Below are 19,714 nucleotides of genomic sequence, written 5' to 3'. Positions count from 1 at the left end.
TGTCCAGGGGTGCAGAGGTGAGGCCTGTCCAGGGGTGCAGTGGAGGTGAGGCCTGTCCAGGGGTGCAGAGGAGGAGAGGCCTGTCCAGTGGTGCAGAGGAGGTGAGGCCTGCATGTCCAGGGGTGAAGAGGAGGCGAGGCCGGTCCAGGGGGCATAGGAGGTGAGGCCTGTCCAGGGGTTGCAGTGGAGGTGAGGGGTGCAGAGGAGAGGCCTGTCCAGCGGTGCAGAGCAGGTGAGACCTGTCCAGGGGGTGCAGAGGAGGTGAGGCCTGTCCAGGGGCAGAGGAGGTGAGGCCTGTCCAGGGGTGTAGAGGAGGTGAGGCCTGTCCAGGGGGTGCAGAGGAGGAGAGGCCTGTCCAGGGGTGCAGCGGAGGAGAGGCCTGTCCAGGGGGTGCAGAGGAGGTGAGGCCGGTCCATGGGTGCAGAGGACGAGAGGCCTGTCCAGGGGTGCAGAGGAGGAGAGGAGAGGCCTGTATAGGGGTGCAGAGGAGGTGAGGCCTGTCCAGGGGTCAGAGGAAGTGATGCCTGTCCAGGGGTGCAGAGCTGAGGCCTGTCCAGGGGTGCAGAGGAGGTGAGGCCTGTCCAGGGGTGCAGAGGAGGTGAGGCCTGTCCAGGGGTCAGAGGAGGTGAGGCCTGTCCAGGGGGTGCAGAGGAGGTGAGGCCTGTCCAGGGTTGAAGAGGAGGTGAGGCCTGTCCGGGGGTGCAGAGGAGGAGAGGCCTGTCCAGGGGAGCAGTGTCTATCTTCGGGGCCTGTGCATTGCGCCCCGAGGCTCAGGGCGGAGTCAGAGGCGCTGTATGTGGTGGAATGAACTCTGGACTCCTCTGTCCTTAATGAGAATCCTTCACCGAGAGCTCCTGTGAGAAGCACCGAGAGGCCTGTCCAGGGGTGCAGAGGAGGTGAGGCCTGTCCAGGGGTGCAGAGGAGGTGAGGCCTGTCCAGGGGTGTAGAGGAGGTGAGGCCTGTCCAGGGGTGTAGAGGAGGGAAGGCCTGTCCAGGGGTGCAGAAGAGGAGAGGCTTGTCCAGAGGGGCAGAGGAGGTGAGGCATGTCCATGGGGTGCAGAGGAGGTGAGGTCTGCCCAGGGGGCAGAGGAGGTGAGGCATGTCCAGGGGGTGCAGAGGAGCTGAGGTCTGGCCAGCGGTGCAGAGGAGATGAGGCCTGTCCAGGGGTGCAGAGGAGGTGGGGCTGTCCAGGGGTGCAGAGGTGAGGCCTGTCCAGGGGTGCAGTGGAGGTGAGGCCTGTCCAGGTCGGCCGAGAAGGTGAGACCTGTCCAGGGGGGCAGAGGAGGTGAGCCCTGTCCAGGGGGGTGCAGTGGAGGTCAGGCCTCTCCAGGGGTGCAAAAGAGGAGAGGCCTGTCCAGGGGGCAGAGGAGGTGAGGGATGTCCAGGGGGTGCAGAGGAGGTGAGGTCTGTCCAGGGGGCAGAGGAGGTGAGGCATGTCCATGGGGTGCAGAGGAGGTGAGGTCTGCCCAGGGGGCAGAGGAGATGAGGCCTGTCCAGGGGTGCAGAGGAGGTGGGGCTGTCCAGGGGTGCAGAGGTGAGGCCTGTCCAGGGGTGCAGCGGAGGTGAGGCCTGTCCAGGTCGGCCGAGAAGGTGAGACCTGTCCAGGGGGGCAGAGGAGGTGAGCCCTGTCCAGGGGGGTGCAGTGGAGGTCAGGCCTGTCCAGGGGTGCAGAAGAGGAGAGGCCTGTCCAGGGGGCAGAGGAGGTGAGGCATGTCCAGGGGGTGCAGAGGAGGTGAGGTCTGTCCAGGGGTGCAGAGGAGATGAGGCCTGTCCAGGAGCATGCAGAGGAGGTGAGGCCTGTCTAGGGTTGCATGGGAGGTTTATTTATTTATTTAATGCATTTTTATAGAGCTATGACTTTACCCATAATAGAACGTTGCTGTGATTGCCCGTGTTGTAACATGGACAAGTCTTGTTCTAGTACATCAATAGGTGAAGATACAATGTTGCCCAGTAAAGAAATCCTGGATGTTAATGTCGTCATAGCATTGTCCACTACAGCTAACGCCTTTTCTAGGTTAATCCTGTCTATTTCTCTAAGTCTCTCCGCTGCTTCTTGATGGGAGATTTTCCGGATTTCGTTAAAGAGATCATATAAGAAACGTTTGTCACATGGCTTTCTGAAACCTAATAAAAAATCCCGTAGGTCCACATCATCTGACGGTAGGGATAAGAGATGTTTCACCTGTGTGAGTGTTTTCAACCAATCAAGGCACAACTTCCCAACACTGTATGATGTCACCACCCCCGGATGTTCTCTTTTTGCGTAGCGTGGGTCTGGCCTATGGATACTGAACCCTTTGTTGGTACCCCAGAATCTTTTCTGACATCTGTTCGTGTCTATGGGCCAAACCAACCATCCTTTCCAATCAGGGTCTGATCTATTGTACTGAAAAATGTCATCTATTTTTGCCCCTTCTTGTGATGTTGAATTTTGCACCCCTCCATTTGTGACGGTGTTGGAAACCGAGGTGTGTTCAGGTCCTTGTTCTTGGCTAGTCCAAGACAGGATGTCTGTTGCACGGTGTTATTCAGAAATATCATCTGCTGTGGAATGAGGCATGCTCTAAATAGCGCTTCTGTTTCCTGGACTTGCCAGACTCTAGAACCCCAGACTGATTTTAAGTCTAGTGTCCTTCCATAGGACGAAATCCTGTTCAGACAGTTGGGCAATAAAGGAAGCAGAGTAAATCTGTTTTGTGTTTGTCAACATATTTTTCAGTGCCGATGTGGGTGCAACTTTATAATAATATGAGGTTGGGTCAGAAGTGTTAAACCTTGTAAAATATGAACATTTCTGTGCAAATGTTTGCGAACTACTTTTTGGTGGTTTAGGGCAATGTTCCCACTGGCGGTGCTCGAAATCATTTCTACGTGATATAGATTTGTGAAAAAAAAAGATGACCATAATGTCTGTAACCGTACAAAGTGTCATAGTCTGAAGTACCTTCTAACATTTCGGTGTTCGGAAATGGGGCATTTTTTTTCTAAATCAGACAACATGTTATTAACAGTTTCAGAGTCCCAATCATCAGAAAATGTACTGGAGGTAATGATGTAATTTAACAAAATTTTAAATACTTGTGCTATTTTTAAAAGTTCCGTAGGTCCGAATACATCATAGCCAACCTTGTCCCAAACTATCCCATCAGGAATAGGAATCGCTGTAATGTTCACATTGGACAAGTCTCTTTGTTCACGGCGTGAAGAAACATGTGGTTTTAAAATCAAGTTCACGTTCGAAGCTGCAGAGCTCTGTCTAAGATAAGTACCACTAATAAGCAAGTAGAAAACAGTAACTAAGCCCAACCAGAAAAGAAAGAATAAAACCCCAGTAATTATTTTATTGATTATTTAAAAATCATAAAAGGATGGCAAACCATCATAAAGTACTGATTCTAAACATGAAATGAGCATATGTGTATAAAAATTATTGTTATGAATTTTTTTTTTTTTTTAAACATTAATCAAAAAAGAAAACCTTAAAAGAACCATGACCACAGTAAGAAGTCAGCCAGCGGGTTGTATAATAGCTACTTGGCTTGTAGAAATTGTGTCCAATTCTTTTGCTGCTGTTTTCCAGAATTTTTTATGGCGCTACAGGAGAGTGGAGTCGAGAGCCCTCCGAGACACCTAATGACCGCAGCTCTACATGTTCTGATCTGCTCATTCCTTAAAATCTCCCGAAGAATGGATTTGCGTGTTTTCAGTAAAAAAGGGCATATGCATAATAAATGTAATAATGACTCCTCCCCTTGACAGCAAAGGCGACATTCCTTCGATGGCCATACGAATTTCCATTGCGGGGTTAAATCTTTTGAGGGGAATGATCCCAGTCGTAGCAACATCAGGTAATGCTTTTTATGATAAGAGATATGTTCAATCAGGTACCGTTGCGGTTTTAGCCTCTGATATGTCTGTATCACATCCCAGGCGTGGTATTTTAAAAAAAAAGTATTTTTGTCAGTTAGTAGGGAGTTCCTCTTAATTGCGGAATTCACCGCGTTTTTTAATCCAGAATACGTTACTGGTATTGACCAGAACTCCTCTAGCTGTAACGCCGACAAGGATTCCTGCAGGATTGTCGTCGTCGAGTTAGCTTGTCGAGCTTGACTTTCAATCTCAACCCAACAACGGTGGGCTAGAGTGTTATCTTCTGCCTCCCTCATCCTCCAGTAGTACTTCACTAAGGCACCTTGTGTGGCCATAATCTGATTTTTTTATCCAAAATCTAAACGGATTTGGTCTTGTGAGATGTGTAACGGGGTTGAGAACAGTCTTTTGAAAAATATGGATTGTGCTGTATTTAGGGTGGTGGCATCTTTGGTGTTCAAGATTTCTGAGCCATACGAGATGGAGGGTAGAAATTTTGCGGTTATCACTTGTAGCAAGAGACTGGTAGAACAACCTATGAGCTTTTTTTTCAGGACTTTAAAGGCGAACAACAGTTGTTTTGCTTTTATGCTTTTATACTTCCTTGTTCCACGTGTTGTTTAAAGTTAAGCTTGCTGTCTAGCACGAAGCCTAGATATTTGTAGGAGGTAACGCGGGCCAATGGTTGTTCGCCCAATTTCCAGGAGAAGGTATACCTGGACGGTGTTTTATTATCTTTTGAAAAACGCATTACTTTAGTCTTTTGGTGATTGATCGTAAGCTGGTTGAAGGTGGTGTAGGCTCCTAGTCCCGTGATCAGTTTCTGCAGGCCAGCTGGTGTTTGTGCTAGCAGTACTATGTCATCTGCGTACTGAAGGCATGGCGTTGGTTATTTGCCCAGTTTTGGGGGGTCAGCTGGAATTGACTGAAGGCACTTGTCAAGATCTGACGTATAAATGTTGAACAAACAAGGCGCTAATACGCAACCTTGTTTTAGCCCATTTAATGTTGGGATCTTGCCGGTGGCACTGGACCCGTCTCCTTTCTTGATTTGTGCCCAGGTGTGAGAGTACAGGTTGATAATGGCCTCCAAGAGTCTAGACGGGACCCCCCAGGCCTGCATTTTAGCCCATAGAGAGGCTCTCGAAACTTTGTCGAAGGCCGCTTTAAGGTCCACGAAGCAGGCATACATGGGCCTTGGTTTTATGAAGGCCTGATTAGCTAAAAGAGTGACCGCAGAGATGTTCGTTAGGGTGCCCATCCCCGCCCGAAATCCGGTTTGCGTGGGAGGTATTTGGTTTTTTAGACTAACCCAAGCCTCTAATTCTACTAAGAGATTAGATGCGTAAATTTTCGCCTCTACATCGATCAACGCAATCAGTCTGTAGTTGGAGGGGTCCGAACGGGAACCCGACTTATAGATTGGATTAAGGACACTTCCTCTCCAGGACTCAGGGATCAAACAATCTGCTGTAACTTTGGAAAAAAGAGGAGTCAGAACTTGGGACCAGAATGCGGGGTCATGTCGAAACAGGGCATTTGGTAGTCCGTTCGGACCTGGGGCTCCCTCCGATTTTAAGTTCTTTATCATTTTTAGCACTTGAATTTCTGTGAACAACACTGAATCCTCAAGTGGTTCGAGGTTATTGATACCATTAACTTTATCTCGGCCTCCAGCCTCCTTCACTGTTAGTGCTTCACAGTTTGAAGCCTATCGAGGTGCAGCTCCGTTGTATAGGAGTTCGATGTAGGTTCTCCATGTGGCCTCCAGTATATCCGAATGATGATGTTGATTCCGGCCATTGGTTAGTTGGTTTATTTGTTCCCAAAAAAGCCTGGAATCCCCCAATTTGCAAGCGTAATGAAGTTTGGCCCAGATATGTTCTTGGTGCTCTTTTTTTGTGAGTTTTATGTAATTTATTAGCTGTTTTCTAGTTTTTGCGATTAACAGCAGAAGTTCCTGGTGGCATTCTGGTCCCCGAGATCGTAATTGTCTGAGGTATTTATTTAGTTGTTGTTTTTGTTTCCTCAGATTATTGATAAACCAGGCGGCCCCTCTTGAATTTCCAGCTTTGCGGGCATGGGTATTTTTAAAAAATATATTGCTAATTTCATATATAAAAAACTCCCAAGTTTTTATGGTTAGTGTTTCGGGATTGGACTTTTCCAAAAGACTGGTGTAAGTGTTTGCGATGGCCTCGATGTTGTTCTTATTCCAGCGGAGGCGTTTTAAATTATAACATTGTGTTAAAGATGATAGCGCATTTACTTTCGCTGAGGTTTTGAAAGATATTAATAATGTAAAAGATTGTTGCTGATGATCACTTTCCGCCCTATCTTTTATCTGAAAATTCGCGATGTATGGAAAAAGGTCGTAATCTGTAAAGGTGTAATCTATAGTAGAGCGTGTTTTTTGTGTAACCCTGGTGTATGCTGCGGGCCGGTCGGCCGGGCCTTGGCCATTGAGTATGCGCATTGAAAGGTCTTTCAAGCGAGATGCGCATTTCTTGCAGGAAGTATCCTGTCGGTTGGGGGCTTGTATGGGGCCCTTTTTTCCCTTACTCCTATCGTATTGTAAATTCATATTAAAGTCGCCCGACAGAATGATTTTAGCATCTAAATAGGCAAGTTTTAATGTTTTTAATGAAGTAATTAATTGTTCAATTCTTAGCTTCTTTAGATTAGATGCAGGGTGAATATAGATGTTGAGGATGAGCAGGGTGTAGGTCTCCGGGACGTCTATTTTGACGCACAACATCCAGGAGCAATCTAAATCTACAATGGAAGCCTGCCATGGAATTTCTGTAGAAATAAAAGTAGAGAGACCTCCTTTTGCTCTTCCGTATTTGGTGGCTCTCTTAGCTGGGTTCAGAAATTCCTTAAAACCTATTATTGGGGATGGAGTTGTCCGCCAAGATTCTTGAAAAAGGAGAATGTTATATTGTGTGATAAAATCCATGAAATCTGGGTCTTCTAATTTTGAGTGAAGGCCGTGCACGTTCCAGGAGCAGATGTTACATCCGTGGTGTGAATGGGAGGCTAGTGTTGAAGATGTTCATGCCATTCCCAAGGATGTGCCTTCTCTATTTAATACCCAAGGGGTCGAAAGCTTCCCGGCTTCGGGGTAATCAAGAGTGATAGTAGTTTTCCTGGCCTGGTGCTCTTTATCCCTCGTTTGACTTTGATGATCTGGGCCTTTTGCCCCTTTTAGGAGACTCGTGGTATTAGGGAGTGGTTGTAATGGGCTGGGATAACGCGGGGGAGTTATCTTTTTTAACTCAATTCCCCATTTGGCAAACGTGTCCTTCTGCTGCCAAATGAGGTCGATGTGCATTTTATTGGAAAATGTGGCTATTGTAACTTCGTGACCGGTGAAACTCAGGTTTTGATTAAATTCAATACTTTCGATGTCGTTGGTGTTTATGTGATTTAGGGATGGGAGAGCTTGGAATAATTTTAGCAAGACATTTCTATTTAATATGTTGTGCGTTCCCCTTGAGGCGTATTGTGGATTGAAGACGACTTTGTTATTAACTGGGGGATCGTACTCCAATTCATTATGCAAAATCTTTTCCGTGTATTTCGCCACCATTGGCTCTCGTGGGGTCTGGGATGGATCCCGAGGTTCTGATCTGTTTTTTTGTTGGTGGTTTGCGCCTCCCCCATTTGTTTCCGCAGGTCGCCTTACGTCGGTACCGGTTTCTTCAACCGAGGTGGGCGCGCCCTGGTTTATTTTCCTTGCTGCCGACTTGAGGCATCTCACTGATACTTGTGTTGCCTGAGTTTTAGAATTTTATTTTCCCTTCCCAGCTCCAGATTTGAATAAACTATATAATTTCCTTGGCGGAGGCGACTCCCTTAAGTTTTGGTTCGAGGTATTGAACGTGACAGGCAAATTTGGGGAAAAAGTTGATTACTCCTTGGGGGTTGCCGCTTCCGTACTGCTATGGGTTACGATATCTTCTTGCGGTGTTTGAATTGATGTTGCCAGGGACTGATCTGATACCTGGCTTGTTTATTTGCGCTTTCTGGATTTTCTCAGTCATTTACGTTTCCGCTTTGATAGAATCGTAGGGGCTTTTAGCTGTCTTTCCAATGATTTATTGTGTTGATCTTGAGATGGAGAATCCTAGGCGCTTAAGTTGTCGGGAACACTTGGTAGCTTAAGTATGGGTACTCGGTAAGTTTAATCAGTGTGGGTGTTGATTCTGTTACGCTACTTTTTTGTCCTACAGAAGGATTGGGACAATCTAGGTTAATTCCCTTGGTGGCTACGTTTTCTTGCTCTAATATTTTTGTTTTATCTTTCTATATTATATTGCCACTGATGCTGCCTCACCTTTAATATTTGCTAATAATATAGCTGATACCCGGGCATAATTACCCAGTAATTTCATCCCCAAATTCAGAGCAGGTTCTGCTCCGCACTCGTTCTGTATCTGTCTCTCTACATCTGGTATTACAGCTGAGGAGGGATTACCATAAGTTCTGGAATATATGGCAGCGAAAACTGTACCCCAAGAGGTACAAACCTCTATCAGGGGAGCTACTCCCATTGGCAAGCAGGTTGTTAACATTCTGTGTTTTTCATGCGGGGTAGTGTGTGGAAACACTGCCTCCAGCCGTGTTATTTTCTGAGCTATCCAGAAAGGCATTTGCTCACGTTTTGTGGGAATTTGTCCATTACTGCATGTCATGTTTGTGGTGTGATCTTGGTTTTAGAAGTCTGGACTGGTCCTGTTGTTGTTGTAGCCGGTGTTGGCTGTAGTGTGAGTGTTCTCATTACAAATTGTCATGTTTCTGTATAGTCTTATTAGTTCTTTGTGGAGTATAAGTAAATCTCCTCCTGGCATTGTCTCAATGTCAGGGTGTGGTGTTTAGGCCGCTAATACTGTCCATGTTGCTCTGTCTCTTCCGAGCGGACCCAGTCTCACTCTGTTCCTAGTATGGGGGAGGGCGCCTTTAAACCAGTATAGGTGTTCCTGGTAAATTAGTGGAATTTCAATATATTCGTAAGGATTATAGTCATTTGGCACTTCATCTTCTGTGTAGAAATGAAATGTTTTTGTTATTGCATTTGCTGCTGGGACTGTAACCCATGAATAGAATACCTCTGTTCTATAGGATTCGTGTACCTCAATCACAAATGTTACCGTTCCACCCATGGATGTGAAACCATACGCACCCAATTTTATGGTGACGGCATTTCTGACGTTTGGTGTCATTTGAATTGCATCTGCATCATTTTCATCATCTGTGGCATTGAACTGCAGTTGTTGTTCCACTGCCTCTCCTTTTAATGTTTTTATTAAGAAGGGCCTTGTTAGGCTTTGAGATAAGGTGTTTATACACAATTCTAGGAGCAATGTGTCCTTCAAGCTTGATTAACCAGCAGCCAATAAATAGTATTTAGACTACTCAGCTGTGCCGGAATTTTTGTGCCCTCCCACTCCAGACGTCTCTGGAATATGTGAGAAGGGTCTCTGAGATTAGCACGACTGAACTACTCAGATTCTATTAATAAATAAGTACCCAACCAACGTTTGCGGCGCCATGTTGTGTAGTTCCTATATCCCTTTATAGGTTCTGCACGTTTAGACAACATAGACTATAGGATTGGTGTCAGACTGATTCTGGACACCTCTATCGGGTATGTTGGCCTGTATAGCAGCTAGCTCACAGTGCCACTGGAAACTCCTCTTACCAAGGAGGGGATAGTTCCTGGCAACTATCGAACATGACCACCCCGATCCCTCAGGACCGTGGAAATAATGCACCACTTTTCGCTCAGTCACTCGTGCTCACTTTCGTTCAGATAGATACACAGAGTAAATGGTTGGGACGTTGTCAATATGTATTTATTGAAAAGTCATTATTCTAGTGTAAAATAGATGTGCTGAGACAATCAATAGACAGTGCAGGATATAGACAACTAGAAGCACTAGAAACGTAAAAGGATGATAGATTTCTATCATTCTGCTAAAATCATGAATGCATACAAGCATATAAAATACATGACAGTAATAAATGTGTACTCCTACGATGTAATCCTAACTAGATGTATCTAAGTGTACCTAGCATGTGTGTAGGTGCTAAGCCAAGAATCCTCCTAGGATAAGTCAAACCCCATTACCTGAATTGAGAGACTGTGGGACCCCCGTTCTGGTCTTGAGCTGGACCGCGAAGGATGTTCAGACCACTGCGAACTGGATTGTCTGCATGCAGGAACCTCCGCGTCTCGCGTCAGTGTGTCGGCATGGAAGTCCTGATCTCCTCTCTCTGATGTGCTGTAGAACTACAGAAAGTAGCTAATGTTTCTTTGTCCCTTGTCCCTTGTATTAGCCATTGTTGGATTTAAGGATGACGTAGGGGATGAACCTTGCACGTAGATATTATGCAGGTGGTGTAGCTTCTGCCTGGTTTCCAAGAACCCTCATGAATATTCATTCATACTGTGTGAGTCCATTGATGAAGTTATAGGAGGCTATTGTTCAGGGAAACACCCTCCTTTTGCACCCAGGACTAGAACTAGGTAAAGGTTCAATCCTAAAAGCTTTTTTATTGTGTAGTGTAGGGGAAATAATGTAGGTGAAGGTATATGATGTTACCCGGGCCTATATTAGGGTACCTATATAGAACATAACAGTGAGGCCTGTCCAAGGGGTACAGAGGAGCTGAGATCTGTCACAAGGGCAGAGAAGAGGTGAGATCTGTCCAGGGGGGTGCCGAAGAGGTGAGGCCTGTCCAGGGAGTGCAGAGGAGGTGAGGCCTGTCCAGGGTGTGCCGTGTAGGTGAGACCTGTCCAGTGGGGTGCAGAGGAGGTGAGGCTTGTCCAGGAGGGTGCAAAGTAGGTGAGTCCTGTCCTGTTCAGGGGAGTGCAGAGGAGGTGAGGCCTGTCCAGAAAATGCAGAGAAGGCATGCGGTCTGTCCAGTGGGTGCAGAGGAAGTGAGGCCATTCCATAGGGTGCAGGGGAGGTGAGGCCCATGCAGGGTGTGCAGAGGAGGTGAGGCCTGTCCGAGATACAGTGGAGGTGAGGCCTGTCCAGGGGGTGCAGAGGAGGTGATTCCTGTCCAGGGAGGTGCAGAGGAGGTGAGGCCTGTCCAGGGGTGGTTTAGAGAAGGTGAGACCTTTTCACGGGGTGCAGAGAATGTGAGGCCTGTCCAGGGACTGCAGAGGTGAGGCCTGTTCAGGGGGTGCTGAGGTGAGGCCTGTCCTGTGGTGCAGAGTAGGTGAGCCCTGACCACGGGGTGCAGAGGAGGTGGGACCTGTCTAAGGGGTGCATAGGTGAGGCCTGTCCAGGGGGTGCAGAGGTGAGTCCTGTCCAGGGTGTTGAGAGGAGGTGAGGCCTGTCCAGGGAGTGGAGAGGAGGTAAGGTCTATCCAGGGGGTTGCAGATGAAGTGAGGCCTTTCCTGTGCTTTGTGGGTGCAGATAATGTGCAGCCTGTCCAGAGGGGATGCAGACATGAGACCTGTCCTGTCCTGGGGGTGCAGAGGAACGGAGACCTGTCCAGGGGGGGAGGTGGGGGTCTGGTCTGGGGAGTTGAGACCTGCCCTGTCCAGGGTTTGCAGAGGAAGTGAGGCCTGTCCAGGAGGGTGCAGAGGAGGTGAGGCCTTACCTGTCCAGGGGGTGCAAAGCAGATGAGGCCTGTCCAGGAGTGGAGGCTTGTCTTGAACTGGGGGTTCGGAGGAGTTGGAGCCTGTCCAGAAGGTGTGAAGAGGTGGCGAGGCCTGTCCGGGGGCTGCAGAGGACGTAGGGCCTATCCAACGAGGTGCAGAGGAGGTGAGGACTGTTCAGGAGATGAAGAGGAGGGGAGGCCTGTCCCGTGCTTGGGGGGGTTCAGAGGAGGTGGGGTGATTCTAGGAGGGGTGCAGAGGACATGAGGTCTGTCCAGTAGGGTTGCGGAGGTGGTGAGGCCTGTCTGGAGGGTGCAGAGGAGGTGAGGCCTGTCAACGGGGAGGGGAGTGCAGAGAGGAGGAGGTCTCTCCAGAGCAGGCAGGGGAGGTGAGGCCTGTTGTTGGAAAGTGGATTATTAATAGTGGTTAATATATATCTACCACTGACAATAATACCACGGACACGATATAGGGCTCAGAATAGGTCTCAGAAGAGTATTCCGATGCTCAACCCGTGGTAGCTTGGCTGTGAGCAGGCAGGCTTAACATCTGGGACAGGTATGTAAAGAATTTAAAAACACCAATTCAGTAATTAATTAAGACACAACCCACAATAAAAATTCAACACCAATTTATAAAAATAGAAAATATGTTTATGTTTTAAATAACATCAAAACAAAAAAAAATTTAATGTAGGGAACCAGAGATATACATTTTTAAAGATTAAACACTTTTTAGTGCTTAGAAACCAATAGTCACTTCTGGACATTTGGTTGCCTCTGACCGGGACAAGGTCAAAGTTTGAGGCCGACCGAGATGGATCCCTGGTTGGATACACTAAGCGGGAGGCCCCGGTCAAGATTTTACCTTCACACTTAGAAACTTTTCTGGAGGATTTCTCACCAGACGTCGTGCAACCTCCTCCAGCAGTCCGGATTCAGTGAGGGTTCGCCGGATTGCCTTTCTGTGAGAGTCTGGTCTCCCTATGGAGCTATCTCACAAAAGTTCACCAAACGTCTGGAACTTCATCCTGAAGTTCCTCTTGTTGGTCCAAAGTGTCCAAAACACAATCCAAGGGTCTGGAATCTCCAAAATTGTCCTTGAAAGGTTGGGACCACAATTCCCACAATGCACCTGGACAGCACCATTAAAAGTCCACTGGATACACTCCAGGCAGGGGACTGTTGGTGGTGTTGATGCAGGTGAGCTCTGTTAACCTGTAGCTTGTAGGGAGCACACTCGTTATTCCTCTTGAAACAAGCTACATCCAAAGGGCTGTAGTTCAGGTAATGCAGCAGGCGCAGTCATTTAGAATGCAGGGCCTGATGGTGCAAATCAAGTGTCCAGCTTGGCTGTCCTTCTTCTTTTCTCAGTTTCAAGCAGCAGAGCTGAGTGGCACCAGATACTTATTCAGTGTTCTCTGGGGTCGTACAGGAGGGCACTCCTGTCCAATGAGGTGCAGGGCAACGCCCTAGTGTATGACCATTTCCTCCAAAGTGTGGCGCAATGGTCTCCCAGAAAGCATTATTTCTCCAAAATTCAATATGGCTGAAGTCTCTGAAGAGAGACATGAGCTGACTAAACCACCCTCCAGGATGGCTCATCTCCATATTCTCCCTCCCCCTGGCATCTGCACATTCCTTCCTTAAGTCTGCCACCTGGCTGGGTTCAGAGGGTAGGGGTGTAAATGAAAGTGGCTTCTTCTGCCTGTCCTCTCCTTCTTTTGAAGATCATAGTTTACAACCCCTCCCCCTTGTTCGTGCATTCCTATGCAGCAGAACCCTCTCCTCCCAGAATGGCTCCTTCACCCCAGGGGCTACTTATCACTTCCATCAAAGCAGCCTGGCTAACCCACTTAACTCTGGCCAATCAGGTGAGAGCACTAGCGGGCTGAATGTTGGCTTACAGACAAGAACGACGTGTAACTTCTTGCCTGTACATTTTAGGATAAATCCAACAATAGGATATTCTTGGATTTATCATTACCATTCTATTGAGTCCTTGAATGATATTTTATCTCTGTTTCCGTGCGGGAGATTATAATTAATCACTGAATGCCACGTTAACCTGTGTGGCTGGGGATCTGCAATACGACAAATGAACTGGGCAATTTCTCCAACACCAGGGCTTATAAAACATCTTTTATAAGGACCCTGCCTATATCTACATGACCCCCCACACCTGGAACACCCAGGGTAGACTGTAGGGGTACTGAATATGTACAAATATTGCAGCTCTTCACTCCACAGTGCTCCTAGCAGAAAAGTCGATTTTGAGAAGCACTTTACTACAATGTGGAAATGAAATGTGCAATCTCACTAACCCCAAGGCATATACAACCTATTTAATAAGGGTCCTCCTTATAAGTACCTGACCGCCCCCACCCCACCCCCACCTCTAGGACACCTAGGGGAGGCCCTGGGGGTACCTAATATGGCAAAATATTGTAGTTTATTTGTTTTTCACTGCCCAAAATACCAAAGTCGAGATTGGGCACAATTTACATGTTAAAAACTGACCTGCAACACAGGGCGGCTTTCAAACTGACCTCTGGCTCCAGCAGTGCACGCATGATGCTGGCCTCTAAAGTGCCGTGTCCTATTATGTACTAGGGACTTAAAGGTAGTTTTAATCCCCAGCCCTATTATGTACTAGGGCCTTATAGGGGAGGCCATGCCAATCATAGGGGCACCCTAACCCATAGTGTGCCCTAGTGTAAGTAGGTGTTTTCATTGTATTCCTATTGTGTTTTCATCATAGCACTGGCCCTGGGCCCGGTTAGGCAAAGCCCAGGGACAGTCAGTTACCACCAGTACCAGTCAGCAAAACGAATGGGGGTGCCGAGGACACAGGATGACTTTGCGGCATAGCCGCACTCCCCCAAACGAAAAGTGATGTGTTACTAACTTACACCCTGGTAGTCCTCATCAGCTGAGTGGAAAAACCTGGAAAGTCTTTCAGCATTGGCATGGGCAACCCTAGGTCTGTGTCCCACAGAGAAGTCCATTCCCTTTAGGGAAATAGACCACTTTAACAACGTGGGATTCTCCCCTCACATCTACACGAGCCATCTGAGAGGCCTGTGGTCAGTTTGAACACGAAGGTCAGTCCCAAACAAATATGGCCTCAGCTTTTTCAGGGACCAAACCACAGCAAAAGCCTCTCTCTCAATGGCACTCCTCCTCTGCTCTCTGGGAAGAAGCCTCCTGCTAAGGAAGGCAACTGGCTAATCAAAGCCCTCTTTACTTAAATGTGACAACACTGCCCCAATCCCATGTTCTGAAATATTTGTCTGAACCACCCATTCCTTTGTGTAGTCAGGGGTCAGCCGCACTGGTGCTGGACACAGCAGCTTTCAGAGTGTCACAAGCCTTATGATTCTCTGGGGTCCAATCCACTTTCTTGGGTATCTTCTTAAGTAAGTTCTGTCTGGGGAGCCACAATTGTCCCATAATTCTGAAAATACCTTCTATAGTACCTAGTCAGTCCAAGGAATGCCCTGACCTGTGTCAGGGTGAGAGGAGCCGTCCAATACAGAATAGTTTGAATTTTGGCCTGGAGAGGCTGTACATGGCCTCCACCTACCAGGTGACCCATGTACACCACATAACTCTGCCCTTTTTTGGAACTTACTTGCCTTATTAGTCAGGCCTGCCTGCTGCATGGCCTGAAGCACTTCCCTCAGTTGGCTTAAGTGATCCTCCCGGGTGGAGCTGTACACATCTATATTATCCAGATAAGCTGCACTGAACTGTTCCAACCCAGACAGGACCCTGTTCACCAACCTTTGGAAGGTGGCAGCTGCATTCTTTAAGCCAAAGGGCATTACTTTGAACTTATATGTCCCTCTGGGGTGGAGAATGCTGACCTCGTCTTCGCTCCTTCAGTGAGGACAATCTGCCATTAGCCTGAAGTCAAATCAAATGTACTCGGGTACTTAGCAGCCCCTACCCTATCACTGAGCTCATCAGCTCTAGGTATAGGGTGAGCATCTGTCTTTGTGATTGCATTAAGTCCTCTGTAGTCCACACAGAACCTTAACACTTTTGCCCCTCCACCCTGTGGATTAGGCTTGGGCACCAGCCCCACTGAGCTGGCCCATGGACTGTCAGAAGGTTCAGTTACCCTGGACTCCAGCATCTTACCTACCTCAGCTTTAATGCTGGCACTGAAATGGTCAGACAACCTGTACAGTTTATTTTTGACAGGTGGGCTGTCACCAGTGTCAATGTGGTGAACAGAGAATAGGCCAGCAAGCTGCACCAGCACCTGCTTACAGTCTCTGTGCTGCTAGCCTGTCAATTTGGGAGAGGGTACCACTCCCTCCACTGACCCATCTTGCACTTTATTGGAGAGGAGGTCAGGCACTGGCTCGATTTCCTCCTCCACTACCTCATCAGTGACTAGTAACATGGTCATATCTGCCCTGTCATGGTGGGGATTCAATCTGTTCACATGTAGGACCCTATGAGGGTTCCTGTGGTTGTCAATGTCGACCACATTGGTAACCTCACCCTTCTTTTCTAAGATTGGGTAGGGCCCACTCCATTTGTCATCAAGGATCCTGGGAGCCACAGGCTCCAACTCCAGCGTCAACTGTCCAGGAGTCTTCTCAAGCATAGTAGCATTTTGATCCTACCAGTGCTTCGCGAGCCTCTGGCTAGCCTCCAGTTTTCTGCTTGCCTTGTACATATACTAGGCCATTCTAGATCTCAGGCCTAGCACATAGTCCAGCACTTTGTCCTTGCTTCTGCAGAGGCGTCTCTAAAGGCTCTCTCAGCTGGCACAATGGACCCCTGACAGGGTGTCCAAACAACAATTCCAAGGGACTAAAACCAACCCCTTTCTGTGGAACCTCCCTGTATGCAAACAGTAGGCATGGGAGGAGAACATCCCATCTCCTCCTGAGTTTCTCAGACAACCCATTGATCATGCCCTTCATGGTCTTGTTAAACCACTCCACCAGACCATTAGTCTGGGAGTGATATGTGGTGGTGAACTTGTAGTTGACACCACAATCATCCCACATCACAGTCAGATAGCTAGACAGAAAGTTTGGGCCCCTATCTGACACAATCTATTTAGGAAAACCCTCTCTGATGAACACACCAAGCAGTGCCCTACCCACCTCAGGAGCATCTATGGTTCTAAGAGGGATTGCTTCAGGGTACCTAGTGGCATGGTCCACTATCACCAAGATGTACCTATTCCATGATGCAGTAGGTGGGTCCAGGGGACCAACAATGTCCATCTCCACCCTTTCAAAAGGAACCCCAACCACTGGCAGCGGTATTAGGGGAGCCTTTGTCTCGCCCCCTGCCTTCCCACTGGCCTGACAGGTGACATAGGAGCAGACATATGGGGCCAGTAGAATTGGTTCACCAACCAGTTCCATGTCTTTGTCTGTCCCAAATGTGCTGCCAAGGGGATATCATGACCAAAAGTCAGGATGAACTCTCTATACTTCCGGGGCACCATCAACCTCCTGGTGGCCCCCTCCTTGAGGTTTCTGGCCTCAGTATAAAGCAGTCCATCTTCCCAGGAGATTCTGTGAAACTCACTGTCATCCCCTTCTTCCGGCTTAGAGGCAATCTGCCTCAAGCTCTCAAGGGCGGGACAGTCTCTCTGCCCCTTACAGAACTCCTCTCCGGAAGGCCCACCTGCTCCTGTCAGTTCTGCCAAATCTGCCAGCCCTGGCAGGGATGGAGTCCCTCCCTCAGAGGCCAGATCGTCCCTATCAGGGTCAGTTTCCTCCTGCACCTCTGGAGCTCCCTGGGCTGGCTCACAAGGCCCAACACCCTTGTCATTGGATGCTTGGCCCTTTGTTCCAGGGTCCAAGTGTCCAGCCTTTCCCTTCTGGCTAGTCTGTGATCTAGTCGCAGCACATACCCACTCAGGGTACCTCAATATTTACATATCACATGGATCACATCCTAGTCTACACCACACCCTGGCTCACATCCAGGTCCCCACCATGCCCTGGCTCACATCTTGGTCCTCACCAGGCTCCGACTCACATCCTTGTCCTCACCAGGCCCCAGCTCACATCCTGGTCCTCACCAGGCCCCGGCTCACATCCTTGTCCCCACCAGGCCCCGGCTCACATCCTGGTCCTCACCAGGCCCCAGCTCACATCCTGGTCCCCACCATGCCACGGGTCACACCCTGATTCTCACCAGGCCCTGGCTCTCATCCAGGTCCATACCAAGCCCTGCCCACATGCTAGTCCTCACCAGGAGCAGCTCAGTTCCCTGGTCTTCGCCAGGCCCGGCTCAGCATCCCTTTACACACCAGGACCCGGCTCACATTCTCGTCCACACCAGGCCCTGGCTCACATCCTGGTCCCCACCAGCCCTGGCTGACATCCTGACCTTCCCTTTGGCCTCGGCTCACATCCTGGTTCCCACCATGCCTCCAGCTCACATCCTTGTCCTCACCAGGCCCCGGCTTACATTCTGGTCCCCACCAGGCCACTGGTCATGCTCTGCTCCTCACCAGTCTCATACGCTGGTCTTCAGGAGGCCCCGGCTGACATCCTGGTCCCCACCAGCCCCAGCAACATCATGATCCTCCCCAGGCCCCGGCTGACATCCTGGTTCCCAACATGCCTCTGGCTCACATCCTGGTCGTCACTAGCCTCTGGCTCACATCTTGGTCCCCACCAGGCCCTGGCTTACATGTTGGTTCTCCCCAAGCCCTGGCTCAGCATCCTAGCCCTCCCAGGTCATGCAAGAGTGAAAGAACAAGCAATGCATCCTGGTCCATACGAGGCCATGCAAGAGTGAAAGAACAAGCTATGCATCCTGGTCCATACCAGGCCATGCAAGAGTGAAAGAATAAGCAATGCATCCTGGTCCTTATCAGGCCTTTCAAGGGAGCGGAAGAGATATTGGTGCAGCTGTACTGCCATCTCTTCCATGTCGCTGAAGGGAGATCGGGCTGTGCAGTCTGGTCCTTGCCTGGCTCTGCAATGGAGAGTAGAAAGCCATATGTTATGTTATGTTATGTTATATTGCATTTGTAAAGCGCGCAGTTACTCAGGAGTATCCCGGCGCTGCGCGCAACTGGGGAACCCATCCTGGCTTTCCCTGTGAGATGATCCCTACTGGGAATCTCCAAGGTGAAGACAAGCATCCCCGGCGCTGATGGGGCCGTAAGTGGAGATAAGCAAGCTATTGCCCAGAGTTGCTGAGTGGGATCCGTGGTTAGAGTAGGCACCAAGAGAATTATCGAGTCCGCTGACCTTGGCCCAAGACCCTGCAGCGGCGGGAATCAAACCGTGGTCCCGGGCCGACTTCTGCTTACGGGTCTGCCGCCTCTAACCAGTGAGCCACACCATATCATACCTTTCCTGCCTCGCCGCAGCTATTGAAGCTCCCAACACTTCACTACACGCGTACCTTGGTGAAGGAAGTGTCATTGAGGCAGTCCTTGTAAGTCTTTAATCTATGTCTTCTCATGTTGTTTTCCTGATGTCATCGCCGACTGTAGCCACACTGGGTCTATTGTAGTGTGATATTATTTCCTGTAATGTCATGAACCTCATTAGGCATAAAGGGATGTGCTGCCATTTCCAGGGAAGTTGAGGTCCTAATCTCAACCACTGATCATTACATCACAACAGACCCGCCTTCCTCCACAGACCCCATGAGGCTTCCTCGCCCAGATACAAGGTAGAGCCGGATAACAGCCACTAACGGGTACCGCCACCTACATTTACACATTAAAAGGGACCGCGTGCTTCTAAAGCTCAAGGCTCATTGATCCTGGGCACAACGCGTGTAAAAACCAGTAGTATGGGTGATTCTGTACCCTGCTCTACAGAACTGCAGGAGTCATCCAAGCAGTTCCCTCGAGTCCTCACTGTGCACTGTGCCCGATACACACAAACGGTGATGTATCCTTCATAGACTTTAATCAATGTGATGTTTTGTAATCGGGTTCACTACACTGTACTGATGCACATAATGGTGACAACAAGGAGAGGACATTACAGTCTCCAAATCTCTACAAAGTGAATCCACTTGCAACATAACTGGCGGGGGAAAGCACCCCTTACTCTGACTAGGATTGTGGTTGCCGCTTGAACAGCATTATGCTTATTACGCTTCTCATTACGGTTATGAGAAACTTGAGGATTTATCAAAAGAGCATAATGTGAATTCAGCAATATGAGGTGTGACAATTGTACCATTGAGAACACATCTGAGAGAACTAATAAATACA

At 48.7% G+C, this 19,714-nt stretch overlaps 1 protein-coding gene across 1 annotated transcript in view; it reads left to right on the top strand.

Annotated features, from left to right (window-relative positions):
• The first annotated feature begins 798 nt into the window (after nucleotides 1–798).
• LOC146839133 (uncharacterized) overlaps nucleotides 799–19,714 on the top strand; it is a 37,630-nt gene continuing 18,714 nt past the window's right edge. The window contains exon 1 of the mRNA XM_085603152.1: nucleotides 799–896. The gene's annotated coding sequence lies outside the window, so the exon portion shown is untranslated. The remainder of the gene's footprint in view (nucleotides 897–19,714) is intronic.

This window comes from Triturus cristatus, chromosome 4_2 (assembly GCF_964204655.1).
Source record: "Triturus cristatus chromosome 4_2, aTriCri1.1, whole genome shotgun sequence".
In the NCBI taxonomy this organism is placed as follows: domain Eukaryota; kingdom Metazoa; phylum Chordata; class Amphibia; order Caudata; family Salamandridae; genus Triturus; species Triturus cristatus.
The sequence above is the reverse complement of the archived record's forward strand: the minus strand, read 5'-3'. Positions and strand labels throughout refer to the sequence as shown.